General features: G+C 39.5%; 1 protein-coding gene across 5 annotated transcripts in view; it reads left to right on the plus strand.

Annotated features, from left to right (window-relative positions):
- The window catches only part of LOC145498201 (uncharacterized), a 172,041-nt gene that overhangs the window by 85,362 nt on the left and 68,980 nt on the right, over nucleotides 1–17,699 (plus strand). Inside the window, exons 1-7 of one of the 5 annotated variants that reach the window (XR_014050800.1) lie at nucleotides 1,215–2,061; nucleotides 4,497–4,557; nucleotides 9,279–9,359; nucleotides 10,162–10,240; nucleotides 11,296–11,372; nucleotides 15,146–15,236; nucleotides 15,776–15,905. The exons of 1 other annotated variant lie outside the window; for it this stretch is intronic. The gene's annotated coding sequence lies outside the window, so the exon portion shown is untranslated. Of the gene's footprint in view, nucleotides 1–1,214; nucleotides 2,062–4,496; nucleotides 4,558–5,579; nucleotides 6,156–9,278; nucleotides 9,360–10,161; nucleotides 10,241–11,295; nucleotides 11,373–12,234; nucleotides 12,720–15,145; nucleotides 15,237–15,775; nucleotides 15,906–17,699 lie in introns of those variants that run through there. 3 more of the 5 variants (XR_014050796.1, XR_014050798.1, XR_014050797.1) reach the window with 3 other exon arrangements.

Consider the following 17,699-nt stretch of genomic DNA (forward strand, 5'->3'; position numbering starts at 1 on the left):
AAGAACTGGCCCTAATCAATGTTGATTCCACAAATTGATTCTCCTCCTGAGTTTCTTGATCTGTGAAGCTGCGATCTTGAACTTTGTACAAGAAACGGGTGTAAGAACTGACCTGCAAAGGAGACTTGGTTCCACCCAGCAAATTCTCTTCCTGAGTTTCTTAATTTGTGAAGCTGCGACTTGGTCCCACAAAAAACAGGTTGGAAATAAGAAATTTGTTTTGGAACCTGGACTGTTTGCATGAGCTGAATGGATCTTGAGCTTTGTACAAGAGATGGGTGTAAGAACTGACCTGCAAAGGAGTTGGTTCCACCCAGCAAATTCTCTTCCTGAGTTTCTTAATCTGTGAAGCTGCGACTTGGTCCCACAAAAAACAGGTTGAAAATAAGAAATTTGTTTTGGAACCTGGACTGTCTGCATGAGCTGAATGGATCTTGAGCTTTGTACAAGAGATGGGTGTAAGAACTGACCTGCAAAGGAGTTGGTTCCACCCAGCAAATTCTCTTCCTGAGTTTCTTAATCTGTGAAGCTGCGACTTGGTCCAACAAAAAACAGGTTGAAAATAAGAAATTTGTTTTGGAACCTGGACTGTCTGCATGAGCTGAATGGATCTTGAGCTTTGTACAAGAGATGGGTGTAAGAACTGACCTGCAAAGGAGTTGGTTCCACCCAGCAAATTCTCTTCCTGAGTTTCTTAATCTGTGAAGCTGCGACTTGGTCCAACAAAAAACAGGTTGAAAATAAGAAATTTGTTTTGGAACCTGGACTGTCTGCATGAGCTGAATGGATCTTGAGCTTTGTACAAGAGATGGGTGTAAGAACTGACCTGCAAAGGAGTTGGTTCCACCCAGCAAATTCTCTTCCTGAGTTTCTTGATCTGTGAAGCTGCGACTTGGTCCAACAAAAAACAGGTTAAAAATAAGAAATTTGTTTTGGAACCTGGACTGTCTGCATGAGCTGAATGGATCTTGAGCTTTGTACAAGAGATGGGTGTAAGAACTGACCTGCAAAGGAGTTGGTTCCACCCAGCAAATTCTCTTCCTGAGTTTCTTGATCTGTGAAGCTGCGACTTGGTCCCACAAAAAACAGGTTGAAAATAAGAAATTTGTTTTGGAACCTGGACTGTCTGCATGAGCTGAATGGATCTTGAGCTTTGTACAAGAGATGGGTGTAAGAACTGACCTGCAAAGGAGTTGGTTCCACCCAGCAAATTCTCTTCCTGAGTTTCTTGATCTCTGAAGTTGTGAGTTGGTCCCTCAAAAAACAGGTTGAAAATAAGAAACTTGTTTTGGAACCTGGATTGTCTGCATGAACTGAATGGATCTTGAGCTTTGTACAAGAGATGGGTGTAAGAACTGACCTGCAAAGGAGTTGGTTCCACCCAGCAAATTCTCTTCCTGAGTTTCTTGATCTGTGAAGCTTCGACTTGGTCCTTCAGAAAACAAGTACATGTAGAAGATAAGAAATTTTTTTCAGAATATGGACTGTCTGCATGCACTGAATGGATCTTGAGCTTTGTGCAAGAGATGGGTGTAAGAACTGACCTGCAAAGGAGTTGGTTCCACCCAGCAAATTCTCTTCCTGAGTTTCTTGATCTGTGAAACTGTGACTTGGTCCCACACAAAAACAAATAGAAGATAAGAAACTTGTTTTGGAATCTGGACTGTCTGCATGAGCTGACTGGATCTTGAGCTTTGTACATGAGATTGGTGTAAGAATGCAACAAATTCTCTTCCTGAGTTTCTGTGGAGGAAAGACTGTACTGTCTTACAACAAAGCTGTTTGCAATTCGAGACTGTAAATTATTTGTTCCTGATATTCAGGCCAAGCATTTAAGAAAATAATTCTTGAACAGTCATTATGGTAAAGGCTTCACGGGAGTATGTCTAACAAGGTGTAGGTCTAACCGAATTTCATTAATTTTACTAGGTTCAAAGGTTCCCTCTCAGTTTTGTTATTATTCAATTTCAATTTGATTGCAGAAAAGATTTTGCCAGAGTATAATTTTCAGAACAGTGCTATCTTGGACCCCAGAATGCAATGGTAGCATGGATTAATTAGGTGAGTAAGTGTCAGTGTTATTATGGGATGTACTGTACAAGCAAACATTAGATCCCTTTAGAAGGTATTATGAGTATGAGATATACAGTTGAACCCCTATTGAGTGGTCACACTCTGGGAAATGAGAGGTGGCCGCTAAATAGGGGTTTGTTTACCTTGAGCATTTTCAACATCGGGTTTACTTCTTAGAGATCATGGAGTCAATTCAAGACAATTATAATATAAATGTGTTTGAATGTTTTAACACTCATCACCTTCTATTTTGGACTCTCATCTGCCATCACCTTTTCCAAAACAAAGTTAATTTATGTGTATTAAATTTTAGGTGGCCGTTTAATAGGGGTAAAGACAATAGAAAAACCCTCATTGGGACAACCAAATGGTAGCCATGGCTGTTTAATAGAGGTGTCCAGTTAATGAGGGTTTGATTTACAGTATTTTACCGGCAATAATTTCAGGACTTTGATAACTGGCAGCTTAGTATAATAGGTGGCTGCTTAATATCACTCCAGTTAGACTGAATATCACCCCGGTTAGCCTGAATTTCATTCAGGTCAACCTGAATAATGCTTTGTAAACTGTAATGATGTGATTTAATGCCCTCCCTCCAGTAAGCACCCTCTGTCTAATAAGTGCTCTCCTTTGAGTGTCATTTTTTACTTATAAAATATTCACAATTTCCAAGTTATAGTGGTGGGATGATTTCACTCCATCACTCCTTCACTGGGTCACTTCCTGTTAGACATTTGGAATTGAAGGCGGGGGGGGGGAGGGAACTCCCATATGAGAAGGTCAGGGAAGCTCGTTAGAAAATTTGAGTTTAACTCCTAAAGAAGACTAATGTGGGTATTGCTCGAGCTTCATTAGACCCCCAAAAGATACCACTTAAAACGGAATACATTCGATTACTAGCCACTGTTCAAGAAAGGAGAGATCTCAAAAGATCAGCGGAAAACAAAATTAATGAAAGCATTTCTTTTATTATTATTTCTTCGACTGCACCCTGAGAGATACTGTACTTTGACAGCGAAAGTGGTGTTTTGTCACGATCACCCTAAGTGAGACCAGAATCCTTGATTTGTACCCGAGACGACAAGCATCCCCCACCTTTTCATATAGGAGCCCTTCCCCCCCCTCCCCCCCCGGGTTTCAAACATTGTCCTGTCCAAGGCTGTTTTACAGTTGATTGCGCCATGTCAAGTAAGTTATTCTTTGAATTTCTGACCCAAGAACTCAATATCTTACTGCAAAAATGATCTACATTGAATAGATTTTTGCACAAACATTTTTATCTAATATAGAAGCTAATTATATAAATAGCTCATTTCCCGAAGGTGTCCACTTACACGGGTTTAACTTTACCCGATTGTTGAAAACTGAGGAGATATTGAAAATCACAAAATTGATGAGCTCTATGAATTTCTAATTTATGATTCAAGCCGTGACTAAAAGTTTTGGACGATCAACAGGCAAGAGAATTAGGGAGAATTCGAATGACGTGTTTCGCTATTTAATATTTATACAGTATTGTAAATAAATACTTCAAAGATGAATACGGACATTGCAAAATGATTTCAATAAAATAGTTGATAAATAGAAAAAAAGACATTACACAAGACGGGGAGCTTAGCAGTCACAAATATCACCTTGGAAAGGGAAGATAAAAAATAAATAAAGTGGAAAAAAGAAGTTATTACAACACGGAGTAATCATATTTGGTCACCCATCCAAGCAGGAACCCCACAGAACAGGGCTTAACTTTGTTGTGTGGACGAGATGCGGCGCTGTCCTTGTAGTATGACTCTACATGTACATTGGATATATATTTTTTTTATTTCTAAGATCTCTCAAAAGGTAACAAGGTTTAAGTAAGAAATCTAGGAAAATAAGAACGAAAACAATAGGAACAAAAATGAAAATCTGATTATACTTGCTTTGCTGACAAGACAAGAAGCAGTACTTTCTTTATAATTGTCTTGGCTGAGGATCATCAATAACTTCATGAATGTTTTCAATGGTGTTACACGTCCTCATTATGGATTTTCTTACCGTTGCGTCTTGCCAGTGTGCTTAAGCTTTAACTTAACCTACAGATTAAAACCTCAAGTCAGTGGCATCAAAATTGTCACGGTTTACAGATGATCCATTTTCCAAGTTGAGTGGCTCATAGCCACTTTGATAAATAAGCAGCCCTATTTCAATAATTGCCCTTTTTTCCAAGTTAAAAGCCGCCACGGTATTCAAGACATTGCCATATGCTGTTTTGATGAATGAATTATGAAATCTAATCTATTTCATTAAAAAGGAACTAGTTTAAGTTAAAAGAAATAGTAGTAGACAATAATTATTGTACTGTTACTATTGTACAATGATACTGTTATTCTACAGCTTTAGAATGATAAAAATAAAATTCAGTATGACATTCTTGATTTCAGATCATTACTGTTTGCAGCAAGTTTGATAGAAGTGGAGGAAGACAATGTGTACCCTCTTGAAGTAAGTAATATTAAAATAATTCTATTTAATTGTAGCCTCTTTAATGCCCATTGATGCCATAAACCTTGCTGGAATAGTGACGTCAACATAACAAGGCCAAGGTTTGAGATTTTTCCTTAAAGACAACACCTTTGAGGTTAATAAGTTGTTTATTACATCCACGGCCTTTGCTTTTTTTGCAAGCCTGTAATAGGCCTGTGGGCATTACTAGAATGAGCCAATCAGGTAAAAGGTGAAGGATGCAGACAAGCCAAGAGGCCAATCAGGCCGGAGCTTATCCCAGTTACTGTAGTACGAAGCAAAAGGAATATTTTTACTCTCCCCTGGATTGGATGCTAGTCCATCACACAGTTACCCCCAACATTAAATTCGCTGCTACCCATTTTTACACCTGGGTGGAGAGAGGCACTGTGAGAGTAGTGTCCCTCCCTAGAACACAATACAATGTCCCTGGCCAGGACTTGAACCTGGACTGAGTCCAGCACACTTACCATGAGGCTGCCACGCCTTCACTAGCCAATCAGAGTTTGCATTATATTGGCTACAAACACAAGCCAGATAAAAATTGGTTATAGTAAACCAGCTCCTAACTTCCCTCCTCTTCCCGTCTCCTGTCCTTCCTCCTTCATGACATCCTGTATTCTCTCCCCACAATATAAACCTCACAACAATGAATTTCAGCATGAGTTCTTGACAAGAAGCGGGGTTTGTTTGTCATGTAGGATCAGAGGGATTCTTATTTGCTGGAACAGACACTGTTGATTGCCTGCAAAAATTTTGTTGTAGATGAAATCTGAGCTTAAGTTAAACAGCACAGTACATGTGTAGTTAAAAACAAACCATGCAAATGACTTTGAAACCAGCTCAAATTCTGGTCCTGCAGTTGGATCGCACCTTGATATTTTTATAACTTTTCTTCCCAGATGTAAGACCTGTCACTTGTATCAACCCAGTCTCCACATATCAGTTCTCTCGCAAGACCTATGTGCCCTTCTATTATTTATCAATATACAGATTTAGACAAGCCTAAAAAGGCAGCTCCTGGGCCGGGTTGCTCAAAGCCCGATTAAGCTAACCCAGGATAAGTGCTGTGAGTTTTGTAACTTTGCTGTGATGTTTTCTGTCTGAGTATAGTTTGGCATTCTGTTTTGAGTTTGAATAATCTCAAAATACACAAAACAAAAGCAGTGAAAAACATTCGTATACAAGGCAAATTTATACTTCCGTTAATCTTTAATCCTGGGTTAGCATTAACCGGCTTCCAGACAACCCGGCCCAGCTGTTTACAACAACTGAAGTTAACCTGACATGAGCCCATGATCGAATTGAAAACCAGCACTTGGTCAGCAGTCAACTTCAAAAACACTTGACCTTCATAAGCTCTAAACTTGAGCTGGAGTATGGTCACGTGATACTGGTCACCAGATGCCTTCTTTTGACAGGTGTCAATTGACCATAACGGGGACGCCCAATATCAAAGAAGGACGTTATACATGTAAACCAAGGCTGCATGTCTCTGTCAACCTATTAGCCGGAGTATGGCCACTATCTTGCAGGAGTCTGTTGCTGTCAACATTGTGTCGCCATCGCCACTGTTCGTATGTGCCCACAAGTAATATCGCTAGCCATGCTAACCATGAGAAAATCAATTCTTGGGTTTCTTTTCCTTACCTATATGAGTATGGGCTCTGCTTGGTGGCCCTTTGTGCAGCCAGAGCTCTGCTATAAAAGTTAAAAACCCATCCCAAGATATAAGGCTAGTTATGAAACCTTTTCCAGATACATGTATAAACTCTCTCTCCAGATGTCGGCCCCATCCCCTTATATAATATGTAAGTTTTCTCACCAGATTTAAGCCCTGTTACTAGATGTTGGCTCTCTTCTCAGGTATTAGTTCTCTCCAGAATGAGATGTTGGCCCTATTCCCAGATTTATCCCTCTGTCCAAATGTTGGCCGTCATCTTACATATTAGCCATCTCACAACATATTGGCCCTCCTCAAATATATGGCCCTTCTCCAGATGTTGTCCCTCTTTTTGCATATAAGCCATCTCATGACATATTGGCCCTCTTCGAATATGTCCCTTCTCCAGATGTTGTTCCTCTCTTTGCATATAAGCCATCTCATGACATATTGGCCCTCTTCGAATATGTCCCTTCTCCAGATGTTGTTCCTCTCTTTGCATATAAGCCATCTCACAACATATTGGCCCTCTTCGAATATGTCCCTTCTCCAGATGTTGTTCCTCTCTTTGCATATAAGCCATCTCATGACATATTGGCCCTCTTCGAATATGTCCCTTCTCCAGATGTTGTTCCTCTCTTTGCATATAAGCCATCTCACAACATATTGGCCCTCTTCGAATATGTCCCTTCTCCAGATGTTGTTCCTCTCTTTGCATATAAGCCATCTCATGACATATTGGCCTTCTTCGAATATAAGCCCCTTCTCCAGATGTTGTCCCTCTCTTTGCATATAAGCCATCTCACAACATATTGGCCCTTTTTAAATATAAGCCCCTTCTCCAGATGTTGTTCCTCTCTTTGCAGATAAGCCATCTCACAACATATTGGCCCTCTTCGAATATGTCCCTTCTCCAGATGTTGTTCCTCTCTTTGCATATAAGCCATCTCATGACATATTGGCCTTCTTCGAATATAAGCCCCTTCTCCAGATGTTGTCCCTCTCTTTGCATATAAGCCATCTCACAACATATTGGCCCTTTTTAAATATAAGCCCCTTCTCCAGGTGTTGTCCCTCTCTTTGCATATAAGACATCTCACAACATATTGGCCTTCTTCAAATATAAGCTCCTTCTCCAGATGTTGTTCCTATTTTTGCATATAAGCCATCTCATGACATTGGCCTTCTTCTCAGATATAAGCCCATTCTCCAAATGTTGTCCCTCTTCTTACATATAAGCCATCTCACGACATATTGGCCTTCTTTGAATATAAGCCCCTTCTCCAGAATGATGTTGTTCCTATATTTGCATATAGGCCATCTCGCAACATATTGGCCCTCTTCTCAGATGTACATGTAAGCCCCTTCTCCAGATGTTGTCCCTCTCTTTGCGTATAAGCCATTTCATGACATTGGCCCTCTTCTCAGATACAAGCCCATTCTCCAAATGTTGTCCCTCTTCTTACATATAAGCCATCTCACAACATAGTGGCCCTCTCTCCAGATACTGGCCCTTTTCTAAGATGTATGGTAAGCCTTCTAACTAGGTGTTGGCCCTCCCATCAGATGAGTAAGTTCTGCAGATGTTGGTTCTCTTTGAAGAAACACATACAGTTGTACAAATTCTCTCTCCACATGTTGACCCTCCTTGAGGTATGATACTGTCTCCCAATGTTGTCCTCTTTTAAGGTGTAAATCCTATCTCTGCATTTTGGTGTACTTCTTGCAGGTAGATCCTCTTCTCAGATTTAAGCCATCTCCCCATGCTGGAGGGAAACTCTAAGCCTTATGGAACAGATAATGTTCAAGGAAAAATACCTGAGCAAATGTTTAAAATCAAATGGGGACTCAAGTGTTTGGTATTCCTCAAATGCTTTTTGCAACCTTAGATATAACCCTGCTCCTAGATAGAATCCTTTTCCCTAGACATAAGCTCTCTCCTCCTAGATGGAAACCCTCTCTAGAAACATAAAAATAAAGTTAATGTTCTCCCTGGATATATTCCCCCTTCCATGATATAAGCCTTCTCCCCCTACACACAAGCCTTCTCCCCTTAGATAGTAGCCCTTTCCTTAGATATAAACCTTCTCCTTAGTTGTATATGGAAGCCCTTTCCTTAGATATAAGCCTTCTCCCTAGATATCAACTCTCTCCCTAGGTATAAGCTTTTTCCCTAGACATAAGCTCTCTCCCTAGATACAAGCCCTCTCCCTAGATGTAGACCCTATCTCCCTAGTTATAAACCCTCTCCCTAGATATAAACCCTCTCCCTAGGTATAAGCCATTTCCCTAGACATAAGCCCTCCCCTTCTTGATGTATGTCCTCTCCCTAGATATGAACCCTCTCCCTAGATATAAACCCCCTCCCTAGATATAAACCCCTCCCTAGATATAAACCCTCTTCCTAGATATAAACCCTTTCCCTAGATATAAACCCCCTCCCTAGATATAAAACCTCTTAGATATAATCCCTTTCATTAGACATAAGCTGTCATCCCCACGGTATACACCCTCTCCCTAGATATAAAACCTCTCCCTAGCACAAGCCTGATAGGCCACTAGGCTCAAACACAGACTCAAAAGCTGACCCTCTCCTCTGGTATAAGTACTCTTTGTGAATGAAATCATTTCACCAGATTCAAGCTCTCTACCAGAGTTAAACTCAAGTAAGGTGTAAGCATTCTCTGCCAGAGTTAGGTCCTCTTCACAATACTTCTCTCCGCAGATATACATGTACATGTAAGTCCTCCCTCAGGGTATTAGTACTCCCCCAAGATATTAGTCCCCCCCCCCAAATATAATCCCCCTAGATATAAGCCCTCTCCCGAGACATAATTATGTTCAACCCAAATTGAGTTTTATACTTTCTACAGATTTATACTTTCTCCCCAGGTATAATTTAAGCAATCACACCAGATGCAAATTCCTCCCTCAGTATTAACTTGACTTTTTAAAAAGCCTTACAAGTCTTTTTTTTCAAATATAATGATTAATGTTAATATTACTGATTAATGAATACTCTTTTCAACCTCCACAGGATTGTAAGACCAAATGTTGTCAACCTATTGACCAATGATGTTGAATATGACAATCTTTCATCACTTTTGCCAGAATTTAGGTAATTTCCCTTGGCAACTTTAGCATGACCAAAAATAGGTCTGTTAGGCATGCGTATGGAACTAGCCTAAATAATTCTTTTTTCTGCATTTGCTTTGGTTATAAATCTTGAGATCCAAATTTGCGGTTATTGTTAATTGGAATTGAATTTTAGTTTTGGAATTTCCAAAATTTCTTATATGATGGCTGGCCTGTGGATCTGCTTTGGACGTGACTGAGTAAGAAATTTTGCCTTGCTCATAAAAAAAGACATAACAAATAAAAGTGTCAGTTGGGGTATGTTGTTAATAAGTCTTTTGCAAAGCAATTAGCTAGCTATTCAATCAGAACGCATTAGATACCTTTACTGCCAGTCGTCCAGTCACATAACAAAAAATACAGCTATTTGATGACAGCACACGTCATATAATTGAAATGTTATGATCTTTGAGCAAGTGTATCTTGTGATGTTACATTCATGAACCCAGCTTTGAAGGATGTAAATCATGGAACAGACAATTACAAATTTGTTTTGTCTACTGAAAGGCAGATTTTGTTAGTGACAGTCATAAAAATGGTAACTTGGCATTGATTATTACTTTGCGCTTTAGAACTGTTTATTTAAAATTAGTTTCTTGTCAGTTAAACTGTTGTTGTGCAGTATAAACAATAGCAGAAATGTTTACGATAGACAATTTTGCATCTTATTTGTGTTATTTTTGGTCTTTTATTTTAAAATGGCAACTGGTATAAACTTTGAGGGAAATCAGATAAGGGTAAAACATTTTTGTTTCAATTTTTTGTTCTTGTTTTGATGTCAACAGTGAGCAACTTCAAAGTTTGAGAAGGTGGCTTTCATAAGTTCTTGTCACATTTTTATGTTAACACAAGGGGCGAACTCAAGTAAGTTATGCTGTTAACAAGTTTAATGTAGATTTGATTATTTGAGCTATGCTTTATGCTACCTCGTTGATATCAACACATTTATTAACTAACTTAAGTTTATTAAATTTAAAATCTGTGACAAAATCCTTAAGGCACAATCAGTTAATGGGACAAAAATAAACACCTACCTCCTTTTTTTAATGAGATTCATTCATGTCAATAAAAAGATAATATTAACAACTGTTAAGAAAGATTGCGTAATTATCAATGCAGATTTTGAGTCAGATGTTAAGATACGATGTGGCATTAGCGGTAGCAAGGGACTTGCTCCTTGAAAGATGTGTTAGCCAGCCAAGGTTTTGCTAGCTGTGAAAACCAGAGGCGCCTCACCCTCATTAACTAACCCTATGCTAGAAATTGGTTATAAGCCTCCCCACCCCCAAGTGTGCTTAGTTGGTCATGTGTCTATTGGCTGAGAAATTTTGAAAGGATAATTTGCTAAGAGGAGGAGACATCTCTGTTTGGAAAAGCTAAGCCAAGCGCAAGTTAGCCCAAGCGAAAGCTAAAATCGAAACAGTTCAAAATAGTAATTGAACTATATTGAACTATCTGCGTGATTCGACTGATTCAGTTGATCACAAGCGTTGGTGCCGAGCCGCCAACTGACAAGAAAACAAATGATGTGAAGTTTATATGAAATAATTCACATATGAACTGCGGTTCTAGATGAAAGTGAAGAATGATCATCACAGTAAATTTTCCATTAAGCAATTGGAAAGAAGAAGCCTGAAAAAATCAGGGCTTCAACGGGATTCGAACCCGTGACCTCCGCGATACCGGTGCGATGCTCTACCAACTGAGCTATGAAGCCACACATTGGGAGCGATGCCACTTAATTGAGTTCATATCTTCCCGTGAGGAGTGAAATGATGTGAAGTTTATATGAAATAACATATATATGAACTGCGTTTGTAGATGGAAGTGAAGAATGATCATCGCAGTAAATTTTGCAATTTAAGCAATTGGAAAGAAAAGAAAACACTTTGTTCAAATAATGTTGTTACCTTCCACAGAGGTAAAAAACCAAAGTTGTTCAACGTAACGACGATAGATGTTAAACGTTATAATCATTCGCTTCACCAGAATACAGGTAAGTCCCATTTAAAACTTCAGCGTTAGTAAAAGTAGGTCCGCTATGCGTATATGTGGAACAACGTTAATTATACCTCACTCGCGTTTTGTTTGGTTGCCATAGCAATCGGATCCGAATTCGGCCACTGTTGGTTGAAACTGCTATTTAATAGAGAGGTTAAGCATGACGTTTACGGCAAACGGCAAACGGCAAAAATGAAACTTTTCCCGTCTCCCTTCAGTTGTGTGTACAGTAGAGTGAAATTATTTGTATTTGCAATGAATAGTAGGAGACGTTATTCCATTTTTGTGTGCTTTATTTACGGATTAGAAGAAAAGAACTCAAAATCAGAAGTTATCTTTGCCGTCTGCCGTCTGCCGTTAACGTCATGCTTAACCTCTCTAATATGGGAATGTTCAAAATAACCCATCAAGACCAATGTGTAGACCGGAGTATCACATTGTGTTTTAGATCTTCAGAACTATTTGCAGGAAAGCTTCTCTGAGTTTTTACATCTTAACTGCGCCCATAATTCAAGTTCAATCTCACACCAAGTCATATTAAGCAAAAAAATAAGCAAATAGAAGGGATTTGGTACTTCGCCCGCAGTATGGCCGGGGACCTTCTTTTCATACAACGCTTCCCTTTTTACTCAGAAATGACATTTTCTGAGTGTAGATAGGACATTGACTTTCACTCCTTCGCTCGCTTCTTCCTTCGATTCATGTTAACTTTTTAATGAATCCGCTGACCAGACGCAGTACATTAAGCTTTCTCAGTCCTGCGTGCCAAAGTCCATAGTGGTGAAGCTTTTTTTTTCAAATCGTTGAGACGATTGAAAGTATGTTTTGTTGTGTGTTTTTTTTGGACTTAGGCATAGAGAACTTCAACCCCATCTCCACCGTGAAATTAAGTCTCGTAGTACTGAAATACTGAAATTTCCATAATCTCACTGGTCAGCCAGTTCAATAGAGGTTGAAAAAGCGGTCGGCTGTACACAGGCCCAATAGACTGATGATATCGATTGACGGGACACAGATAACAATCACGGACTCACATTATTGGCTTGTAAATCGGACAGATCGTCATGGCTGATTTTTGCCATGAGAAGATGGTCGATCATCAAATTCAGGGCGTGAGAAAATATTTTTGTCGGGCCAGCATATTTTGAGTTTAAAATCGAAATAATTCAAGCTTTATTTATAGGACGAATTGCTAAATGATCAAAAGCTTCACGTTATTTAAAGCCAGGAAACGGGAAGAACCGTCGGGAAATAGTTTATCGTTACAGAAGCGTGCATTAATGAAAAAGAGAACAAAAAAAAAAAGAGAGAAAAAGGAAACTTTGGAAGAAAAAATATATACAAAACGTAATAATCCGCACAGTCCGAGATTTGAACCCAGAATTCCCGTCCGGCAGGCAAGCTCTACACTCACTGCGCCACAACAATATATCATGGGTAATTTTGAGTATCGGGAGTGATTATTGACTAGGTATGAATTGAATCGCTGATTTATGTAACCTTCGGATTTTGCGCTGTAAAATTGATTTAAAAAATTGTCGCACACGGAAGATTTTGTCAATTTATTTCATTTTCTCATAAAGGAAAAAATAATTTTACGCCAGGACCGAGAGTCGAACTGACGACCCACGATGTTCGGAGTGAGAGGCGGGCACTAAACCATTGCGCCAACTTACTTGACACAGATATATACTGAAAACTTGACTGGATATGTGTACCAGTGGCCCGCACTATGGTCAGCGTGACGTACCTAAACAGCACACACGACGTTACTTTTGTAGTGAATGGGTTTTTGGTGAAAGATGTATAGTAAAAGTTATGATCCTCGGCTTTGAAGTATGTAAAACGTGGAATAAGCAAGTAATTATTAATTTGTCATGCTTACAGTTAACGCAACCTTCTTTAACAAATAAAGATGCCTAAGACGTGTATTACTGTGATAAAACACGACGGGCATTTGAGAACACGAGGGAAATGCAGAAAACACGAGCCACAGGTGAGTGTTTCCTACATTTCTCGAGTGTTCTCAAATTTCCGGAGTGTTTTATCACAATGTCATACATGGCCTAGGCTTCTTCATTTGCTTTATGATATAGAGGTAATGGGGCGAAAAACAAAAAAACACGCTTTTGCTATGTTTTATACCCTGACAAAACATGGGTTTTTGACCAATCAGAGCGCGCGCAGGGTCCTATCCATATTATAAATGATAACAAAATATGATTTTATCACTGTTGGTCGTATAGAAGGTAGAGACGGAGCACATTATTTGCGTTTTGGAAAATATCTTTTTAAAATTTAGTCTCACAGTAAATGGTTTGAACCCAGGAGTATCAGTGGTTCGTATAGTGTGATCGTCCGGGTGAGTGTAGTTCTGAAAAGAACTGTTGTTGGTGACTGACGTTTCGACAACCTGAGCGGAAGTCATCTTCAGAGTCAAGTGAATAGTGTTTGTCAGTCGATGATCTTATAAGTCTGGTCCGTTGAACGTGATTGGTCAGTATAGCCATGATGGTATTGGCTGAAAGACTCGTGTAAAGTTTGTCATCAGTCATTGGTGGGTTTCGATCCGTCTATTGTTAGTCAAGTAGGTCGGTTTTGGTCCGTATATTGTTAAGTCGGTCTGTTAGAAGTCCGTTTGTCGGTTTCGTTTCTGTCGTGGATAAGTCGTTTGTAAGGCGCCGGCAGTTGTTGACATCTGTTAAGAGGCGTTTGTTCTAGGTTAGTGTACCAGCTTTCCAGAGTCAGTCGTTGAAAATAGTTTGTACTGTAGGTTAAGCACTGAGCAGAGTCCCAGTCAATGTTGTGGTTTGTCAGTTGATGATGTACAGCAATGTGATTGTTGGCATCACCATTTCTCGTGGCTCGTTTGTGTTCAGTCAGTCTCGTGTTAAGGTTTCTGTCAGTCTCACCAATGTAGGAAGCCTGGCAGTCGGAGCATTTGATCTTGTAAACTGCTCCCTGTCTGTCGTTAGGTTCGTCTCTGTCTTTCACGTTGGTCAGTAAGTGTCGTAACGTAGTTGTAGGTTTGTGGGCTACACGAATGTTGTAGGGCTGTAGGATCCGCGAGATGGTCTCAGAAGTGCCCTTAATGTAAGGTATAGTCACTGTAGTAACAGGCGTAGGGTTCCTGTTCGTAGCGTCAGCTTCAGTAGGTCGGTAAATGTTTCGTCTAATAAAGTCAGCGTTGTAGTTGTTTTTGTGAAAAACACGTTCAAGGTATCTGTTTTCGTCACGTAAGCTGTCCGGTGTGTCACAAACTAGTTGCGCTCGTCTCGTCAAAGTCTTTATAGTCGTGGCTTTGTGTGAAGTCGGGTTGTAGTTCTTGACTAACAATAGACGGATCGAAACCCACCAATGACTGATGACAAACTTTACACGAGTCTTTCAGCCAATACCATCATGGCTATACTGACCAATCACGTTCAACGGACCAGACTTATAAGATCATCGACTGACAAACACTATTCACTTGACTCTGAAGATGACTTCCGCTCAGGTTGTCGAAACGTCAGTCACCAACAACAGTTCTTTTCAGAACTACACTCACCCGGACGATCACACTATACGAACTAAAATTTAGTCTATTACGTTGTTGCAGAAAAGAAAACATTATAGGTGTGTTTCCCGCAGACGGTGAACTTCGCAATTTGCATCTTACTTGCGTTTCTTCTTGCCCTTTAATTTTACTTTTAACGGAACGTTAACAGATAAGGTAAGGTTAACGGATAAGATTAATCACTTTTTATCGGTTTTTGTTTTTGTAAGGTGTAAATAGCGAGCTGCTTCAAAGTTTGTGGGCTTTCGAAGACATCACGCACGCTATCGACAGTTCTGTAAACGTGATGGGCAAACTCGGGTAAGCGGTATTGTTTACATATTTACTATGAATTTGATTAATTGAGCCATGCTTAATATCAAGGCATTCAACTAACCCAAGTTTACGAGGATTTAGAGACGTTTAGGTACAGAACTAGACAGATTCTAACTGGTTGAGGCCTTTCGTTGTAAGTTGAATTGGGCGGAAACTTGAATAGACGTCAACAGTGATTTTTAAACCTGAATAAAGGGATAAAGTCGTGCCCGTTTAGGGACAACCACTCGCACATGAAAAATAGCCTTTCCGAGAAATCGCGCTATGAAAGTGTGAAAGTTCAAGTGCGAAAACGTGAATAGAGATAAAAGCAATCTCACTACGATCCGTTTTGAATCGTGCCGGTTTTGGCAGAACTGCAAGCGCATCTAAAATTCGAATATGCTGTTTAAGTCTAAGTTTTCAAACGTATTTGTTATAAGTTTAAGTTGTCATGTGCTCACGATCATGTGCTCACGATCAAGTCTCTTCATTGGTGGGAAATATTTGTATTTTTTAAGCCTTCAAGTTCTCTTCTTTTTCAGATGCCTTGAAAATGACAAGTTCAAAAAAGTGGCCAAAGAAAAATTCTCAACCTTGGAAGAAAAGCAAAAACCGCCACCTCCCCGCCAGTCATCACTACATTGTTTTTATATTTATAGCGAGAGGTTTGAACTCTCGTCTTTGTGGTACAACTTTGTACGCACGCATGCGCGGTTCGTATCATATATATACAAATTAAAATTTTGGCGGGTACTGTTTGTCTATGTAAAGTTCACTTGTGATCTCTATCTTTCAGATGCCTTGAAAATGGCCAGTTTAAAGAAGTGACCAAAGAAAAAATGTCAACCTTGGAGGGAAGGCAAAAATTGATGTGGAACAGCGCCACCTCCCCGCCACCACCACTAACTAGCATTTCTTTTATACTTATAGCGAGAGTTTGGTGCTCCAATCCTTGTGGTACAGTAGCCTCTAGTAGGCGTGCGTACTAGGTGAGTGTCCCAGTTACAAGAACTGTGAGTCCGACTGTATTTTGTGACTGTAAGTAACTGACTTCGTGTCAGGTAACCCATAGTTCAAACTTCAGGTTGCCCGACCCGAAGGTATCGGTTACTTGTGTGTTGTAACTGTAAGTAACTGATAAATTCGTGTCAGTTTAAGCTTCGAGTTACCCGACACGAAGTTATCACTTACTTACAGTTACGACATACAAGTAACCGATACCTTCGTGTCGGGGACTGAACCCGAAGTTTGAACTTTGCTTAAACTTCGGGTTAGCTGACACGAACTTATCAATTACTTACAGTCACGTAATACAGTCACGACTTACAGTTCTTGTAACTGGGACACTCACCTAGTACGCATGCGTATTAGAGGGTACTGAACCACAAGGATGGGAGCACTAAACTCTCTCTATAAGTATAAAACAAATGTGGAGCTGGTGGCGGGGAGGTGGCGTTTTTTCACATTAATTTTTGCCTTCCTTCCAAGGTTGACAATTTTCCAGTGGTACTCGTCATTTGAAGGGAATCTGTAAAAGAGTATTGCAAGCATGGTTTTCAGTAAACTGACACAAGTTTGTAAAGTAATAAAATTAATTTATTTTGTCATATTACAACAAACAAAAACCAAAAAAGATTAATATACAGTACATATCTTTCGCGTACAATAAACAACAGTGTACTCGTTATAAGAGTTAAAGCTAAGTCCGTAACTCTGCGTCTTATTATCTCCGCTGTATTCTGAAGATGTTGTGATCATAATAAAACCTTCATTTACGAACCTTGTGTTATTTTCCTGTGAGAGCTACGACCTTCTTGAGTTACCGCGATATTAACAATATGTGCAACTAGATTATGAACTAAGGACCCGCGACAGAGTTATATTACAAAACCTTTGAGAAAAATAAAACGACTACATACCGCCACAACACGGCACTGTTTTCCTTCGACAACTACAAAACTTTAGGATTAATTAATTAATAGACTTTCAGAGAATTTTAAAGTCCATTCAACATAACTGCCACTAAATAAACTTATTAATTTCTACTCGACGATTTACTCAAAAAATACGTAAGAAATATTTAAGGATATTAACCTAGCGGCGCTGTATGTGAACAACAGCAACAAGGAAATTAGAATGATTACAGATTAACAAATTAACGTTAGTTTTTCATACCCCTGTCCTGTTATTGATCATGAATTTTGTCATAACATTGTGGAAGTAGATGTGGATCCACGAGGCGATAGCCGAGTGTATCCGCAGACTGCTTTGGCAATGTTATGACGAAATTTATTGTCAATAAGAGGACAGACAAATGAAAAACTGACTTCAATTTGTTTTATACGATAACAAATTGTCAAACTGTCCGCTCTCGCTCGTTGACGCATAGCATAAATTCATGTGTCTGTCTGCTTATTGACAATGAAAATTAGCCAATGAGCGCGCGAGAATTTCTGCAGTTATCGT

This window comes from Orbicella franksi, chromosome 9, assembly GCF_964199315.1.
Source record: "Orbicella franksi chromosome 9, jaOrbFran1.1, whole genome shotgun sequence".
Classification (NCBI taxonomy): Eukaryota; Metazoa; Cnidaria; class Anthozoa; order Scleractinia; family Merulinidae; genus Orbicella; species Orbicella franksi.